Here is an 18053-nt window from a genome sequence, read left to right as displayed (position 1 = left end):
CCTTGGTTATCTCATATTGTTATAGTATCTCACTTTGTTGTCTAATATATTGGATATTTTTTATTTGGTCATTTGAAATTGGATAGGGAAGGAGAGAAACAAGATGAGGGCTGAGTGTGGTGGGGAGGGAAATAGGGACCAATACACGAGAAAGGGTATCAATGTATGTGAAGTAATGCACCTTCTATCTGGTGAATATAATGTGTAACCCTTCTATTAATTACAATTAAAATATATGAAAAAAATAAAAATGAGTCTGTAAGCTAGGCACCAGTGGTTCAGAATTCTGGCTGGGGAATGAGATCAAACTGATTCTTGTCCAATGCCAGCCTGAGCATACAGCCAAGAACTTCACTCAACCAACAGCTGATGGTACATGCCTATCTGCTCAGTTGAGGCTAGATGAATCATGCTTTAAGCCAAATTCAGGAAGAAAAATTTGACACTAAATCTCAAAAAGCATTTGTACAAAGTAGCATTTACCTGTCAGCCAAACAAAGATGTGAAACCTAAAATAAGTGGATCATGAGAACTGATAAACTATCTTTAAAATAAGATAAGAATGAGATTGTGAGTTCAAATTCCAGTTTGAGACCTCCAATAACAATAGACCATAGGCTTATATGTAGCTCAATGACAAAGCATTTGCTCAGCAAGCACAATATCCTGGGTTGAATCCCTATTACCAAAAAGGAACAGACAAAAAGATATACATTGAAGAATACCCAAACTAGTATTGATCTGGAAATCCTAAAGTATATTTTCAGATTGTTAGAAATAAAAAAAATAGCCACAGAAATGAGATAAAATTGAAGAAACAAAAAAGAAGGATGGAAATATATGTCAAATTTAGAGGCATTTCCTTGGGTGCTGGTGGCTTAGGCCTATAATCCTAGCTACCCAGGAGGTTGCAATCTGAGGATCATGGTTCAAAGCCAACCCAGGCAAAAAAAGTCCCTGTGAGATACTTAGCTCCAAGTAACCACTCAAAATCCCTAAGTGAAGCTGTGGCTCAAGAGGTAGAGTGCTAGCCTTGAGCACAAAGATGCTCAGGGACAGAACTCAGGTCTTGTGCTCAAGCCCCATAACCCTCTTCCCCCTGGCAAAAATTTAGAGGTATCTAAACAATACTATCAGCATGTATTTTATCCTTACCTTCACCTACTGAATATCTGGAATTACAGATGTGTGCAGCAGTGCTTTTGGCAATTGTATATTTGTACTATGTATGCAGAAAGAATATTTGTAAACTCTGTGGACATTTAACCTTTTATTTTTTGGCAAGACATTTGACAATGTGTGCCTTAAGATGCTTGGAAAGCAGCAAGAACCATTTATTTTTTATTGTCATTTCTGAGAATATAACAGATCCAAAGACAATTATCATGATATTCTTCATCCTGGGCTTAAGCTCAGGGCCTGAGTACTGCCCTTTTATTTTCTCAAGTGTAGAACTCTACCACTTGAGCCACAGCACCAGTTCTGGCTTTTTTCTATGTATGTGGTACCGAGGAATCGAACCTGGGTCTTGGTGCATGCTAGGCAAGCACTCTACCACTAGGCAAACCCTTGGCCCCCACTCAAAAACTTTTAAACACAAATTTAACTCAATAATTGAATGACTTGAATTTAGAGAGTAGAAATTAAGAAACTTTTAAAAAAGTACAAATATTCCAAGACCAGACAAGACATTAATGAAAAATTCATTAGAAGCACTTCCAAAAGTATTTTGAAAAGGTACTTTAAAAGTCCTTGGGTAGAGATGTGCTCATTTCCAGATACAGACATCTCTCTGGCATCATTACGTCAATACTGAAGGAGTATCAAAGCCACTCAACCACTAAGGGGAAAAGGTACAAGCTGAGCCCATCTCTTCAGTCTAGGCAGATTTTCTTTCTTTTTTTTTAACTGAAAATTAGGCCTCTTGTTTTTTCATGGATTATAAAGAATGTTTCACAATTTCTTCTTGGAATTATTTCAAATGTCTTTTTTTCCAATTTATTCTTTCCCTCTCCGTGTAAAGTTGTGGCAATTGTATGTCATATAACAACTTTTCCACCAGAGGCAAATGGCATACCCTAGCCTAGCCTTGTGCATCTCTGAGTGAGGAGTTAGATTTCTTGGTTTATGTGAGCACATTTTTGATATTACCACAATTATAAAATTGCCTAATGAACATCTTCAAAAAAAATGTCTACTGTCACTGAGTGGTACACCTCTAAATATTTATATGCATTGATAAATCAGTAGTTTTTATTATTTCTGTTGTAAATTAAATTTAATATATTTATCTTTATATATGTTAATACAGATGAACACATATATTTAAAAGGTCAAATGGAAAACAAGCATTTTGTATGTTGCCATATTTTCTTAACTGTATTTTAAGACTGAAAAAAATTCCAGAGAATTATTTGTAGAGAAGGAAGGAAAAGACTCAGAATATGAAGACATTATTTGGAGTCAGTAGGGTTCTAGTCAGAAGTCACTTGGAATTCAATAATATTTAAACAGATTTTTAGCTTGATAACTATGTTTTACTGCACAGTTTGATGTAATCCTATTTGTCAATTATTTCTTTAACTTACTGATTACTTGGAAACTTATTCAGAGAGTTAGTGACTGTCCAAAAGTTGTAATATTTCTCTTGTTTCTTCCTGTAGCAATATTTCCCTATTTGGATCACCTTTATGTCTTTCTAATGTCTAAATGCTCTGGTGAAGAATTCAAATAATAGAGAGAAAAAGAGTAGAAAAGTTGGAGAAAATCTTTTTAAGCTATACATCAGAAATGGCCTAGTATCCAGAATATACAAAGAGCTTGAGAAACTGAACCCTTTAGAAATCAACAACCCATTTCTTAAATGGGAACATGAACTAAACAGAGACTAGGTAAAAAAAAATATAGACAATAGACACACAAAGAAATGGTCAACATCACTGGCTCTAAAGGAAATACACATCAAAACAGTACTGAGATTCCATCTCACCCCAGTTAGAAGCACTATCATCCAGAGTACAAACAGCACACTGTCAGTATAGATAGTGGGGGGTAAAGAAACCCTAATTCACTATTGATGAAATTTGTTCAGTCTCTCTGGAAAGCAACTCAGAGGTTCTTCCAAAAATTAAACATAGAACCATTCTGCAACCCTGTAACACTATTTTTGGGAACTTATACAAAAGTTTATAAATCGGGATACAGTGAAGCTACTTGCACAGTCATGTTTATTGCTGCTTGATTTACCATAGCTAAGATACAGAGACAGTTCTGATGGCCCTAAATGAACAACTGTATCAAGAAGATTTGCTGTATATCCAAATAGATTGCGAATCTTCCATTAGGAGAAATGATATTATGGCATTTGCAAGAAAGTGGATAGATCTGGAGGCACTGAAAATGGCAAGATTGTCTGGTTACAATTGTCCTATACTCATACAGTAATCACTCAAGATTCATGTCCAGTATGCAGCAAAATTCTTGTGATTTTCCATTTTTCTTGGATCTACTGGCATGTGAGGATAAAGTCTTGACTTTCTAAAGGTACTTGGAATTGTTTTTTTTTTTTTCTTTCTTTCTGGTAGCTTTCTCTAGATGAGGTATACAGTCAGTATGCAGACATCTCTTCTAAGATATACTGTTATCTAATCTCTTTTTGAATCTTATCATAATAGAGCTAGACAAGTTTATTTATACTTAACATGCATTATTTATCCTTGAAACCCTTCTAGGCCTTAGGCTTTTGAGACTTCAAGGCTTGCTTTGCATTCTTCTGCTCTTGCAAACTGTCCTAGAAATGAACAAATTAGGAGAAACTTCAAGGAGTGACAAGAAATAGCCCCTGAGGGCTTAATATAGCTGCTGAATTTGCCTCCAGGCTGAATTGCTCATATGTGTTATCAGTTTTCTGCTTACAGGCCAGAGCCTATTTCTGCTCATATAAACATATCCATACATGTCAATTGGGTTTTCTCATGATGTGGTAGTTAACTTTCAAAGAAAATGATGAGAAAGCCTCAACATTTTATAACTTTATGTCCTTCATAATTCATACATTGATACTCTTACCCACTCACATTGTCAAATACTCAATATGCAAAAGAGTAGTATTAGGATATTGTTAGGTCATGACATAATAGCTTTCTATTGGAGATTTACAGTCTTCTAGAAAATGGAGAGAACAGTCTTTCATTCTTCATGTCACAAAAAGAAATCAGCATTCTGCAGGCTATATGAAGAGCGTCATCAGAATCTGAAAAAACATGTACTCTAATCACTGACTTTCAAGCCTCAAAAGTGATGAGAAATAAATGTTTGTTGTTGAAGCCACCAGCCTATTGTAATTTATTATAGAGGCTTGAATTCAATAAGACGGTGATTTAGAAAAGTAAGTCACTGTCACGTATGTTTCCATTAGTTAATGGATAATGTCAGTTAATTTGTTAGAAGTCTACCCTCAGTCATATCTCATTTTCAAGATTAGTCATCATCATTTCAAAGGAGAAGTGTGAAGAATACTCATATGGCCAGGAGTTGTGGTGTTTATATACCTCTAATCACATATGTGCAGGAGATGTAGGAAGGAGGATCATAGATTTGAGGCTGACATAAACAATAACATGAGATTTTAATAAAACAACACTACCTGCAAGACTCTGGTGCCTCACGTCTATAATCCTGGGTACTCAGGGGGCTGAGATCTGAGGGTCATAGTTCAAAGCCAGCCTGGTAGAAAAGTCCCTGTTGGACGTTTATCTCGAATAAACTACTCAAATAAGCTGGTTAGTGGCACTGTGGCTCAAGTGATAGAGCACTAGCCTTGAACACAAAGTGGCTCAGGGATAGCAAACAAGCCCTAAGTTTAAGCACCAGGACTAGCAATAAAATAAAATAAAATATTATCCTGGGTGTTTCAAATGCTGAATATATATCGAGCACAAGAACCTGAATTCAAACTCCAGTTCTAAAAAAGAAGTTAACACTTCAGACTCATCAGCATGTACATTCTGTGTTGGTCATGACTATTTACTTTCATTTTAACTACCTGTTCACAGGTTTAACAAGTATTTTTATTTTATGATGGCATGTTAGGTACCTCTATTATGAAGAAAGTATTGGATACAAATCCACCAATACTATGTGCTATTATTTTGGTTTAAAATTATTATTTGGTTAAAATTATAGCTGTTGTGTTTATATTGCTTAGGAAGCAAACTTAATTTACAAAGGTAACAAATTCCTTTGATTGTATTTATGGTATATTTGATGTGCATTTTATTTTCTTCCTTGATTAATTGGAGACTTTCTTTGTGGTATACTTCGTGTCCTGAGTGATATTCAGAAGAAAAGTTTAGTTTGTAGGCTCTAGTCATATACTCATTGGTGTAAATGCCACTCTGAGGCAATTTCAATAAAATAATAACCTATGTCTCAGTTTCCTCAACTGTATAATAGAGTCAAAAATAATATGACATAATGTGATTACGTTAATCAAATGAGGAGATGGCACGTCAAAAGGTTAGTTCTGTGGCCTGTCATATAAATTACTCAGAAGTGTTATGTCATTGCTGATGTGATGCTTGCCAAAACTTATTTCATGTGGCTTTTACAAAAAGCCTGAAAATGGCATGAAACCATCCCGGATATCGTTTGAAAATCGACTTTTCTTTGCAAATAAAGCTTTTCGTAATTCTGTTTTCAAGCACCTAATTGTCAAGCACCTGATTTTTAAAGAATCTATTCACATTCCCTTAGGATTGGACCAAATGGCTTAATTGATTTCACTATTCCCTCTTAAGGTCATTTGGTTTAATGACAGTAAAACACTTAATTGTATTAGAGTCACAGGTCAAGTTTTCAAGCTCAGGCGAGTTTCACTGAGAATTTGTTTTGTCTTTCAGATCTTGTTCTTTACTGAGCCAGACACCAAATGATTGTGTTACCATTCACTGTATGCCGGGGCCTACCGGCAGCAAATTGGGGTTCCTGAAATAGGGGGCAGGGACTGGGAAAAATAGAAGAGAGACAAACACATCGGGTCCGGGAGGTCTGCAGCCCGGGCGGTGGGTGAGAGGGGTAAGGTTTAGAATCAGACACCATAGTGGCCTGAGGGTCATATTTCTTTCCTACTTCTGGGGGGGCTCTCTGCTCTGTCCCCATTTTCGATAGAAGATGTAGGATTTCTTCTAACTTCTCCATCGTAGCTATCCCGTCCTCCATTGGCTCATCATAACTTTCCTCCTTGATATTCAAATCTGAATTCTGATACTCAATATCTACTGGTTGTTGTTCCCTTTTCAAGATCTCACTTAGACTCTCTTGGGCTGTGGCATATGGCTCAGCCTTAGGTTTTTCAGAAGGGTCCTTTAATTCATAAATTTCCCTTAATTCAAGGTTAAGTTCAGCATTCTCATGTTGAGGATTTATGCATTCACTTACTAAATTCCATACATTAATAGCCTCTACTGGGGTCTTTTCGGGGCCATATACATTATAATAATCTTGAATTGCTTTTCCTATCCGCTGCCAGGTGTTTTGGAATTCCTCCTCTATAGACCTCGGGCATGCCTCCTCAACAAACTGTAGGAAGCTCTGAAGCACCCCTTTTTCCACCCACATTCCGTGGGCTTCAAGTAGGCCTGTTAAGATCGGTACATATGACCTATGGCTATTAACTTGACCCATAATTTTTACTCTGGACAATACAGCCTCCCGCTCTCTCACTCTCTTAAAATCCTCTCTTAATAGTGCTACAATGTGTTACTCACCACTCGGGGTCCTCCACCTTCGTCCCAGATTTTCAGGGTCCCTGTTCGGGCGCCAGTTGCCGGGGCTTACCGGCAGCAAATTGAGGTTCCTGAAATAGGGGGCAGGGACTGGAAAAAATAGAAGAGAGACAAACACATCGGGTCCTGGAGGTCTGCAGCCCAGGCAAAAACTGCCGCCCAGTTTATTTCCAAACTCAAGGCTTATATCCCTTCTTGAAACCAGGGCACTCCCAGGTGTTACATCCAGATGGTAAATCAGGGAACTGTTGGGGGTTACATTCATATGATAAATCTCAGATCAATTGAACAGAACAAGGCCAAAAACAATAAGACAATAAAGCAATTATCTGCTGCAAATCAAGGTACAGTTTGATTCCATTCTGGCTCCCAACAACTGTAGTGACACTCCATATATCGAATAATATTCACAGAAAATGATATACTTTCTTCAATAATATACTTGTGGAGATGTTTTCCTTGAATTTCTAGGTGGAGAAGAGAAATAGAGAAATATACCAACACTCTGGATTGACTGTTTACTATAAATTAAAAAAAACTATTCAAGGGTGTTTAATGGACATGACTCTTGGATTGGTTCTCTGGAAAAAGTAACTAATTCTATTATATAAATTCTAATAAGTATGTGCTATTCTCTTATGATAAACATGATCATTTTAATAACAGTATAATATTATTTTTATGCAAAGTAATGAATCATCAAGTTACCTATAAAGATGAGATATGATAGATGTGACAGTCTCGGGAATATCCTGTAAGGTAATTTGGATTCATTTACATAGACCAGGACAGTTCATGTCTAAAACCACATATATCTTCAGTATACATATGGGTGTTATTCCTTTTCAACAGAGGTGCTACAATTTTTCTATGCGTGTGATTTTTTCCTTTGAACATAATAGATGAGGAAGAAATCCTTAAAAATTGTCTCCATTGATTCATTTGCAGAAATCCTTAATCTTATATGTGTATCATTGGCTTAAAATACTTAGATATCAATTCATAACCTCATTCTTAGAAATAGAGACACAGCAGTTTAATAATCTTCATGGGTAATTTTAATAAATCTATGGATTTGAGAATCATCTCCTGGACCTTTGGCTGCAAGAAATACCAGAATTAATTTATACTTTTATTTTCCAAGTACATAGACAGAAATTAATGTCTAGCTTGTGCCAAACAAACTGTCATAGCAGAGATTTTACACAAAACTTCAAAGCTCATGCTAAAGGAAATATGCAACTGTAGCAAAGAAGGTTATAGTAATTCCTAGGAAAAGTTGTTAGAGGAAATCTAATAAACCAAATCTGAGCTACATATTAATAGTCTTTTTTGATGCACTTACAAACACTTCTAGGAATTTTTTCCTTTTTTTTCTTCTTTTTTTTTCCTTTCTTTTTTTATTTTTATTTTTTTGTTGGTCATGGGGCTTGGTCTCTGGGTTTGGATGTTGCCTCTGTGCTCTTCAGCTCAAGGCTACAGTCCTACTTCTTGAGCCACAGCGCCACTTCCAATTTTCTAGTGGTTAATTGGAGATAAGAGTCTCACACTCTTTTAGTTCCTGGGCTAGCTTTGAACCGCAATCCTTAGATTTCAGCCTCCTGTGTAGCTAGGATTACAGGCATGAGGTACCATGCCCTGCTTATCGAGGAATACTTTCTTGGGCAGAAATTTTGATGGCTTCATTGACTTGTGCTACAAAGCTAAGGTTGCAAATTTTATTTCTGAGATGGAACTTTGTTTTCAAAATGTTCTATATATTCCATAAACTTGAATAGATTATTTGATTATTTTAAAACTTAAAAATTTCAAAATAATGTCATCTTGTCCTGTATTAAGATGTCTTTTGAGGGCAGTTATTGCTTTTTGCTCACAGCCTTTATTCTAGCTAGAATATGCCCAATATGTAACACACTGTTTGCCATGAGCACAATTAACAACTATTGAATGAATAGATTGTCCAAAATTGCCATTTTATTTTTCCCCCATTTATTTCTTTATTGGCAATACTGGGGTTTGAACTTAGGGCCTCTTGATTACTAGGCTTATACTCTATAAATTAAGCCACGCCTCCCTCCTTCATTTTGGTTGTTGCTTGTTTCATTGCTTCAGAGATAATCTATTGAACATTTCTGTCTAGATTCACATTGAATCACAATCCTCAAGAGCTCATACTCATAAGTAGTTAGGATTTTAGGGGTTAGTCATATGTTTCTGGCCAATCTTTTTCTTTAGAATTATTTTTTACACAATGTAAAATTATTAGATGTTTTATAATACATACTTGCTAGGAATATCTAATTATCTTTTTATATATCTACGTACCTACCTGCCTATTTCTTTTTTCTATTTATAACCCCATTTCTCTATTCTGCTTTCTTACATTATAAGGCAAATACTAGTTGTAATTGTAAGCACTGATTTTAAAACAATCCCCTGTCTTTTTGAGCTGAACAACTTACTTAAAACCATCACGTTCTGTGTCCTCATAATGTATCTATCTATCTATCTATATATATACATGTGTGTGTGTGGCCTCATGTATATGATTGTGAAAAAAACTGTGGATTTTATGAAATACAGCATTGATAAACAAGAAACAAGTTCCCTATTACCAATATCTATGTAACTTGTAGTTGGTTTTAGGCCAACTTGTATACTTCAACATATTTAATATTCCCTTTAATTCTAAAATATGAAGGATAAATTTAAGATTATCCACTTGGAAGATTTAAACAATGGAGAAAGGATTGTGACTTCCTTAGCCCATTTGATAGTTTACATAAATAGTATCTGACATTTAGTGAACAATTTTGCTTAAAGAGTTCTACTTATTGGGTCACAGTTAGTGTTTCGTTGAGCCCTCCTGGTCATCCAACAAAAAGGTATTAGAAAAGGAAAGCTATCAAAACTCAGGGTAACTCCATGTAATAAGAGCTGAGTTTGAAATCCAGGCCACTGCTGAGTTCATATTCTTACATTTCCAGAGCTAAAATGCAACTTTTCTAATCACAAGTTCATTTTATCCTCATTGTACTTACATTTTTCTTTATCATAGAAAACTATGAACCCCAAATAACTGATAATATAAATTAATACAGATGTAATTATAATTAATGACTCTACTTAAACCACATTACAAAATTTTAATGAGTACATAGCAAGTTATATTAGTGTTAAATACTCAAAAATTATCTGAACAGATATTACTATTCTACTGCTTACTAACTTGCAGAGGAATACTCTGATTGTGGTTCACATTGAGACTGTTTTCCCATAAATGATCACTTTCAGAGGACACAGATTCACTATGACTAAATTATCAGAATTTCAGTACTATTCACAGGTTGATTTTAGTTCATTTTTCTTGGATCATAAAATGGTAGCTAGCATTTTAGAAATTCCAAAGAAGAGCATACACATAGATAATTCAGTCTGAAATTTGAGAAAATCCATCTTTTTAAAGTTGTCCTTGCATTCATCCAGATTCATAATGCTTCGCTTAATGTCCTGTTCCTCTCTGTCCAATTTTGGACCAGGTGCCTGTGTCATAAAACCACCTTTACCACTACCATCCCTGGTATTAATTAACACCATGCTTGCCAGCTTGGTTCCAAATGGTGAGGACTTAAATGGTTATAAATACTGTAATACCTTTTCCCCTATAAAAGTAACTCTTCCAAAGACAAAGCAGAAAGCTCAGCAGGCAGGAAACCTGCATTATTACCACCTGAACTGTTCCTTTCTCTGGACAATTTCAAGCTTTAACATCTGTTCTGAACACTACATTTATTAAACTAAATAACAAAATACATCCATCTGTATATAATAGTCTTCCTAGGGGATATAGAAGGGGATTTTCCTCTTTTTTGAGAAAGGGAAACAGAGTTGACAGATCTTGTGTCTGTTTAATGTCAAGACAGCAACCTGCAAAATGGGAAAAGGAACTTATTAGGAAGGAGTTCTCCCCTTTGACCGTGATATGACTGTATCCGTGGATACGCTTATGTGTGTTCTCTTACAAATTTTAATTACTGCGTTTAATTGTTGGCAGGTGGGTAAGAGTTCTGTTACATGTAATGCTTAATTGTTTATCCTTTGCTCTTTGTTAGAAATTGAATGCATTTTTGGAATGCATTAGTTTGAAAATGAGACTCAAGAGGTCTGTTGTTGTAATGTGTTCTTTTCTGTGCTAGAGGACAAAATAAACTCAGTTGATAAAGTTCTAATTCTTACAAGGTTAAAAAGTACCTTGCAAATAGAAATCACATGATCAAGAATGTACAGGTTGTTGACTTAATATTTTTAATAAAAGTATAAAACAGTGGAAGCAAAAGATAGCCGCTTGTAGGTGAATGTAAAAATACTTTTTGAAACCAATGTGGAGGGAAGACACTAACAAATACAGAATGCTTTTCTCTTCCCTTGGTTGTGATCCAGACACTTTATCTTGCACCTTTGCACTTCTTCCTGTCTCATAGAAACTACATCCGAATTTTGAGGTTCTTTCTCCTGTCATAAAGCTCTAGAACCTAAAACTCTAGAGGGACATGGAGTGCAAAGGAAGAGGTTTGGACTTTTGAAAAAGAAGTGGGGAAAATAAAGTCTGAATGGCTCCAGAAGAGTAAAATCAAACTGGATCTGTGCATAAAGCACCATCCAGGTGTACTTCTGAGTTTGCTTTGCAGGTAGGAATGGAAGATGACACTTGAGCAGGAAGTAAGAGCCAGGGAAGTCAGGAAGGTGTACCTTATAGAAGAGGAGAAACAACATATTCAATGAACACTGGAAGAAAGTATACTCTAAGGATGTTACTAAAGCATTGGGGCTCATGTGCTTGTAACTGTAATCCATAAAAAGCATTAAGAATGAGTGAAAGAAACATAGTTTGGGCATGTGTTGTATTATCCCTGCATTGGCAATGGTTGTAGTGTAATTACTATGTGCCTTACTAGATACATAATTTCTTTCTAGGAGCCACATATGATGTACATTTGTAGAGCATATCTGTCTACAAGCTTACCTGTTCAATATTCAAGTGACCAGTGGAAGCATGATCCTTTGAGAAAACATCCCTCCCGGAGAAATGCAAGAGCAGAGCTAAGTAGTGCAAATTACCATTTTTTGAACTAGACATGAGAAGGATTTTGTTTAGCCAAGTTAAACAAGAAGTGCTGCATGTCACTTGAAAAGATTATAAATTTTATGTTGCCAGGGGTGTGAGGTTAAGTTTGTCTGCAATAAAATGTTCAAATTGTTCATTGGGTTGTACACACATTAAAAAGTGGCTTCCTCTCTTTTCCTTCCTCTCCATTTTAATTAATCACAAGTTTCTGAAACCTTAGTCATAAATTCAGACATTTTGCCTAAAAGATGCAAATTAACCACTAGTACATATTCTCATAAATATTTCCATGTTCAACTTGAAGTGACTGAAGATTGCCAGTGGCTCCTACCTGTACCTCTAGCTACTTAGGAGGCTGAGGTATGAGGATTATGGTTTGAGGACAGGCCAGACAGAAAAGTCTGTGACACTCTTACCTTTAGTTAAACACACACACACACACACACACACACACACACACACACACACACACACACACATCAGAAGTGGGGCTGGAGCTCCCTCGGTCCACATGCACAAAGTAAAATAAAATAAAATAGATAAAGGAGATTCTTCTTTTAATATCTGAGTATACAGCTTTAAAAAGTCTTTGTAAATTAAGATTTAATCTAGTGCATCATTTTTGTATTTTTGCTAGGAGAGGATAAAAATTTACATTTGACCTATCATCATACACATATATGTATATATTACATGTGCATAAATATATATGCATATTTATATGTATATGTACATATGTAGTTATCTACACATACATAAATTCCTTCATTCCTTACAGTATAAGCTCAGGAGATGAGTTCTAAGTATGATGCACTAAACAGTATGCAGAAATGAAACATATGGTATACTTCTAAGTTTAATTAGACTACTTTCCCATCCATACAAGATGCATTTCATGCTATGTAGTAATTGTCACAACTAAATTGACATATTTTCCAACACCCATGCTGTACTGAATAATGAATTTTGATTCACTGCGTGATCTCATTCATTTGTGAATCTAAAAATGTTGCTCTGAAAAGCTGAAAATTGAATGAACAGTGTTTACCAGAGGTGGGAAGATTTGACGGGAGGACAGGAGAGGATTGTTTGATCTAAGAATATTAATTTACTGTTCAATAGAAACATGAAGTTATGGTGTTCTGTTACACAGTAGGGTGACTACAGTTAACAATGTGTGTGGTATGTTTAAAAATCCTGCTAAGAAGATTTCGAAAGATTTCATCATAAGGAAAGGACCAATGTTTAAAGAGTGAAATGTTTAAACTGTTTTTAACATTATATATGTATACATGTACTAAAGTATATATGTATATATAAAGTATATGTATACATGTACTAAAAACATATGGTACTCAAATTAATTGTGCAATATTTATATATTATTTAAAAATACATAATTACAAAGCATGAATGAATGCTGCAGTGATACTCACTAGATACTATGTTGGAGATGACCTTTACAACAGAGAGGTAGAGGAGTTGGGGGGAGAAAATGAGAGAAAATGAGGAGAGGGTAACAGTGTTAAAAGAGAAATGTTCTCATGACCTTATGTAGATAATTATCACCACACTGTACATCACCATACCAATAAAATGTAAGTTAAAAAATAAATTACAAACACACAAAACAAGTTGATTTCATAACAGCTCTGACAAAACTAAGAAATCTGATCTGTTTCTTGTAACTCGCAGATTTAATAATAATTAAAATGAAGTAATAATCACCAAAAACACAAAAATAAAACAGCTTAAATCTTCAAATGTCAGGCATAAAAATTACCTATTGTATGCACAGTTCAGTGAAAACATACTATTTTTGAAGTGACTGCCAATAAGAACTTTTCTGCCTTGAACTTCATTCCAAACAATTGCCCTTATGAGAATAATAAAAGGTAGTGTTTTTTCCTTCTTAATTATACCACCAAAATTACTTTTTAGACACGAGTACTATTGCCACTGTCAAAAATTATCAGATACACCAACACACAAAAACACACAATTAAAATTTCCCTGGATATTTAAAAGCAGAGAAACAAAAACATGCACTGTCTTGGTGTTAATTTGTTCAAAAAAGTATCCTTTATTTATTTTAAATGCCTGTTAAACTTCATAAAATGCTACCTTCAAGCTTACTTTAGAGATACATAAGTGAATACTTAAGGCATGGACTATTCGTTTGTAAAATATTATATTTTCTAGGATGCCCTTACTAAATTATGTGTGTTTGTATGTGTGTGTGTATGTTTGTGTGTGTAAAAGTGCAAGGACACCTGCTCAGCTATGTTCATCCCTGCACTATTCACAATAGCCAGGCGATGGAAACAATCCAGATGCCTACTGCAGATAAATGGATACAAAAATCTGATATATATATGTATATATATATATACATACATATATATATATATGAATTCTACATAGCCAACATACAAGATAAAATAATGGCATTTGCAGGGAAGTGGATGAATCTAGAGCCAATCATGTTGAGTGAGACAAGTCAAGACCAAAGGAAAAAAAGGTGCATGGTATCCTTAATATGTGGCTATTAGATCCAAACAGTACAAGAGTGAGGACTCAATATTTGCATACCCAATGCTATGGACATGGTATTGGAAATATAAACACAACTACATAGACATAAAATTTTATGACTTTATAGACATAATGTTTTTTTACAGAGATTAATATCTATCTATGACATACAAACCCCCAGCCTAATTTTAATTATGAACTAAAATCTAAGTGCCAGTGATTGTATATAGAGATTCCCTTTTTGAATACTTGTTTGTTAAATATGTCATTTGAAATATGATGTAAAAAGCAATGTTAATAAATTCTTTAATTAAAAAAGTGTTTCTTGGGAAACCAAGCCTATATATTAGATATACAAAAACAAACTTTTAGGAATTGGTTTAAAAATATTTTAGAAACTCTTGAAACATGTTTTTCAAGAACTACTTTCAGTGCTGAGATAATATATTTATACTAAATTTATATATGTATCATATCAAGCTGCTTTATCTACTGTTTGCTGCAGTTACTTTTATACTCACCTAAAAGTAGCTACATTTTATTTCCAGCTTTTCCTTTTTATTAAAAATATTAAGTCATGTGATTTTTATTTGCAAAGAATTTTTTTGGGGGAGGTCACAGGGCTTGAACTCTATCTGGGAGCTGTCCCTGAGCTCTTCAGCTCAAGGCTCCTGTCCTATCCTTGAGTCAAGCCTCTCTTCTCATTTTCTAGAGGTTAATTGGAGATAAGAATATCAGCTCCTTTTGTAATGGGACTGGCTTTGAACCTTGATCCTCAGATCTCAGCGTCCTGAGTAGCTAGGATTCCAGGCATGAGCCACGGCATCCAGCAGCAAAGAAATTTTTAACCTTGCAATAAATAGAACTTTATCCATAAAGGATCATATCAAAATGCATATATTGCACACACACACACACACACACACACACACACAAAAGAAAAACAAAACACCCCCCACAACAAAAAAGGCAACAAACAAATCCCAGATCCGTTTTTTTTGGTTTGATTTTGTCCTCAATCTACTTGATTAAGGAGAATAAAAATATTCATTTGTTTTAGCCATGTTTATGATAAATGAATTTGATAAAACCTGGATGAAGCTCCATGGATATCTTGATTAAAACATAACAGATTATAACCTCATTATCAACCATGCTTAGTGAAACAATTTTCAATATCACTTAATATTTGTGTCCCTTCTTTTTATAGACCCTATTTAAAACCACAAATTTTTTGTTATAAAATTACTATCCCAATTAATACATTTATTTCTCTTCTGGCCTTTCTAGACAAACAATAATTTAGAATATAACTAATAACTATCAGAGATTAGATTTTCCTTTTGAAAAACACCTGCTTTCTGCTAGCTCATATGTTTTTTATGGTATTTATTCCAACTTTAGCCTAAGACATAAGGAATGGATTACAAAGATTCTTTGTCTCTGGTTGCTATTTAAAAAATTAACACACGAAGACACTCATGCATATGATATATTACAAAGAGAACTTTGGTATGAACTCTAGTGAAGATTTATTTATTTATTTATTTTTCAGGGATTGTTTTCTGTTAGGCAAAGACAAGGCTGGAAATGTTTGTCTCTTCAATATATAGAGGTTAGAATAAAATATTATCACTAAACAAAGTCTTATCAAGGCTTCAATACAATGCAATGCTGATTATATATCATTTGAGCTTTTGGATCTAAGCAGGTCTGAAGGTAGAATTTCTTTACTATTTACAATGTAAAGTATTAGTGCTTTTCCATGGCATACTGCAATTTCTTCAGATCTCTTGGAGCCATTGTGTTATTCTTCACTTTCTGAAACTATCCCCATCTCATTGGAACTTAGGAAGCATTTAATATATGTTTACTAAATTTAAATAAACAGACTAAAAATGACATTCTAGGGTTCTAAGAAAGTTAATGCCATTTCCAGGCATCCTGATTTTATGCTTAGAGAACAGAATAGATAAGGAGATAAGTGAGCTTATTAATCTTGTCTTCAACATATAGTTAATTTTGATGAGCTGTTAGGCAGTTACTGCTATATGAATGGTAATAGCAGCCACATTTATCTTCTTCCAGAGTTTGTGGCTATTTCTGTTGTTCTAAAATCTTAGCAATAAGACTTGAGGTGATAGTAAGCAATTGTTTTATCCTTTGTATTCTCCCCCAATTATTGTATCCATTTATTTTTAAAGTTTATAAGCCTCCAGGGAGATTGTTAAGAAGAAACCGCAACCACCCCTTTAGTAATGTGATATTCTGCTTTCTGCATTTCTGATCTTCTTCCACACTCACTGACCATGCTCTACTCTCAGAGATTACCAATGAGAATTACCCAACTCCTTGTTTTGCCCCGCATTATCTCCTGTGAGTCTACTCAAATACTTGCTCTGCCAGAATTTTCATTGGTTATGTTTCTACAACATTTTCACACTAGTTTACCTGTACCTTTAACCCACAGTTTTATCTGCAGTAACTTGGTCAAAATCTGACCAGTTTCCCGTCTTTTATGTTTCCAGGCTATATAATACTAAAATAGGATCACTACAATATGTTGCTTTGACTGGCTTTAGCTTTTAATGCTTTTTAGTTCATTACTGAAAGGCAAGACTTTTCTTCATCTGGTAACTTCTTCATAACACTGGTTTAGAATTTCATATTACTTCAAACTTTGTATATGTATATGTGTGAGTACTGCTACATGAACTTGGGGTCTAGCCACCGTCCCTTAGCTTTCTCCATCAAAACTAGCAATGAATCATGCTTCTATTTCCCACTTTTGGCTGACTAATTGGAGATCAGGTGTCTCACAGACTTTTCTACCCAGACTGACTTCAAACCAGAATCCTCAGATCTAAGAATTCTGCCTAGAATTGCAGGTGTGCACCACCAGTGCCTGGCTGATTTAAATTTATAATCTCATTCTCACCAACTCCATAACTTCCAAAAAATTTCCAATACTAGGAGAGGCCATGGTGTTCTCTTTAGTTTTCTGCAATTTTTTCTTCTCTACTGGCAAGTACATTCAATTTATTTTCCTCTTGCTGCCTTCCTTGCATAGTAAAGATGTGTCCTTTTCCTTTTATAGTAACTAAAATTTCTATGTTTGGGAAATTTTACTTTGATTTCTTTAGAAAGCTTTTGTTTAAAAGTTCATGGGGGTGGGAAGCAGCCATGGTCTGAGGCGGGCGCCTCACCTGTTAGCCACGTGGGCTTGGGCGCTGGCGGATCTTGGGGCGCAGGTGGCGGGTCCGGGTCACCATGATACATTTCATCTTGCTGTTCAGTCGACAAGGGAAATTACGGCTACAGAAGTGGTACACCACTCTCCCTGACAAAGAGAGGAAAAAAATAACCCGGGAAATTGTTCAGTTTCATTGACTGGAAGGAGCTGAAACTTGTTTATAAAAGGTATGCTAGTTTGTATTTTTGCTGTGCAGTAGAGAATCAAGATAATGAGCTCTTGACACTAGAGATTATACATCGTCATGTGGAGTTCCTGACAAGTACTTTGGAAATGTCTGCGAGCTGGATATCATCTTTAATTTTGAAAAGGCATATGTTATCCTTGATGAGTTTATAATAGGTGGAGAAATTCA

The 18053-nt window shown here is 35.0% G+C and overlaps 1 long non-coding RNA gene across 2 annotated transcripts in view; it reads left to right on the top strand.

Moving 5' to 3' along the window:
- Nucleotides 1-17823: 17823 nt before the first annotated feature.
- LOC150064143 (uncharacterized) overlaps nucleotides 17824-18053 on the top strand; it is a 43360-nt gene continuing 43130 nt past the window's right edge. For both annotated transcript variants that reach the window (XR_016535118.1, XR_016535117.1), the window contains exon 1: nucleotides 17824-17865. This is a non-coding gene — a long non-coding RNA (uncharacterized LOC150064143). The remainder of the gene's footprint in view (nucleotides 17866-18053) is intronic.

The sequence above is a fragment of the Megascapheus bottae genome, chromosome 4 (assembly GCF_031878675.1).
Source record: "Megascapheus bottae isolate mThoBot1 chromosome 4, mThoBot2.hap1, whole genome shotgun sequence".
NCBI lineage: Eukaryota > Metazoa > Chordata > Mammalia > Rodentia > Geomyidae > Megascapheus > Megascapheus bottae.
This window is presented reverse-complemented; position numbering and strand designations above follow the sequence as displayed.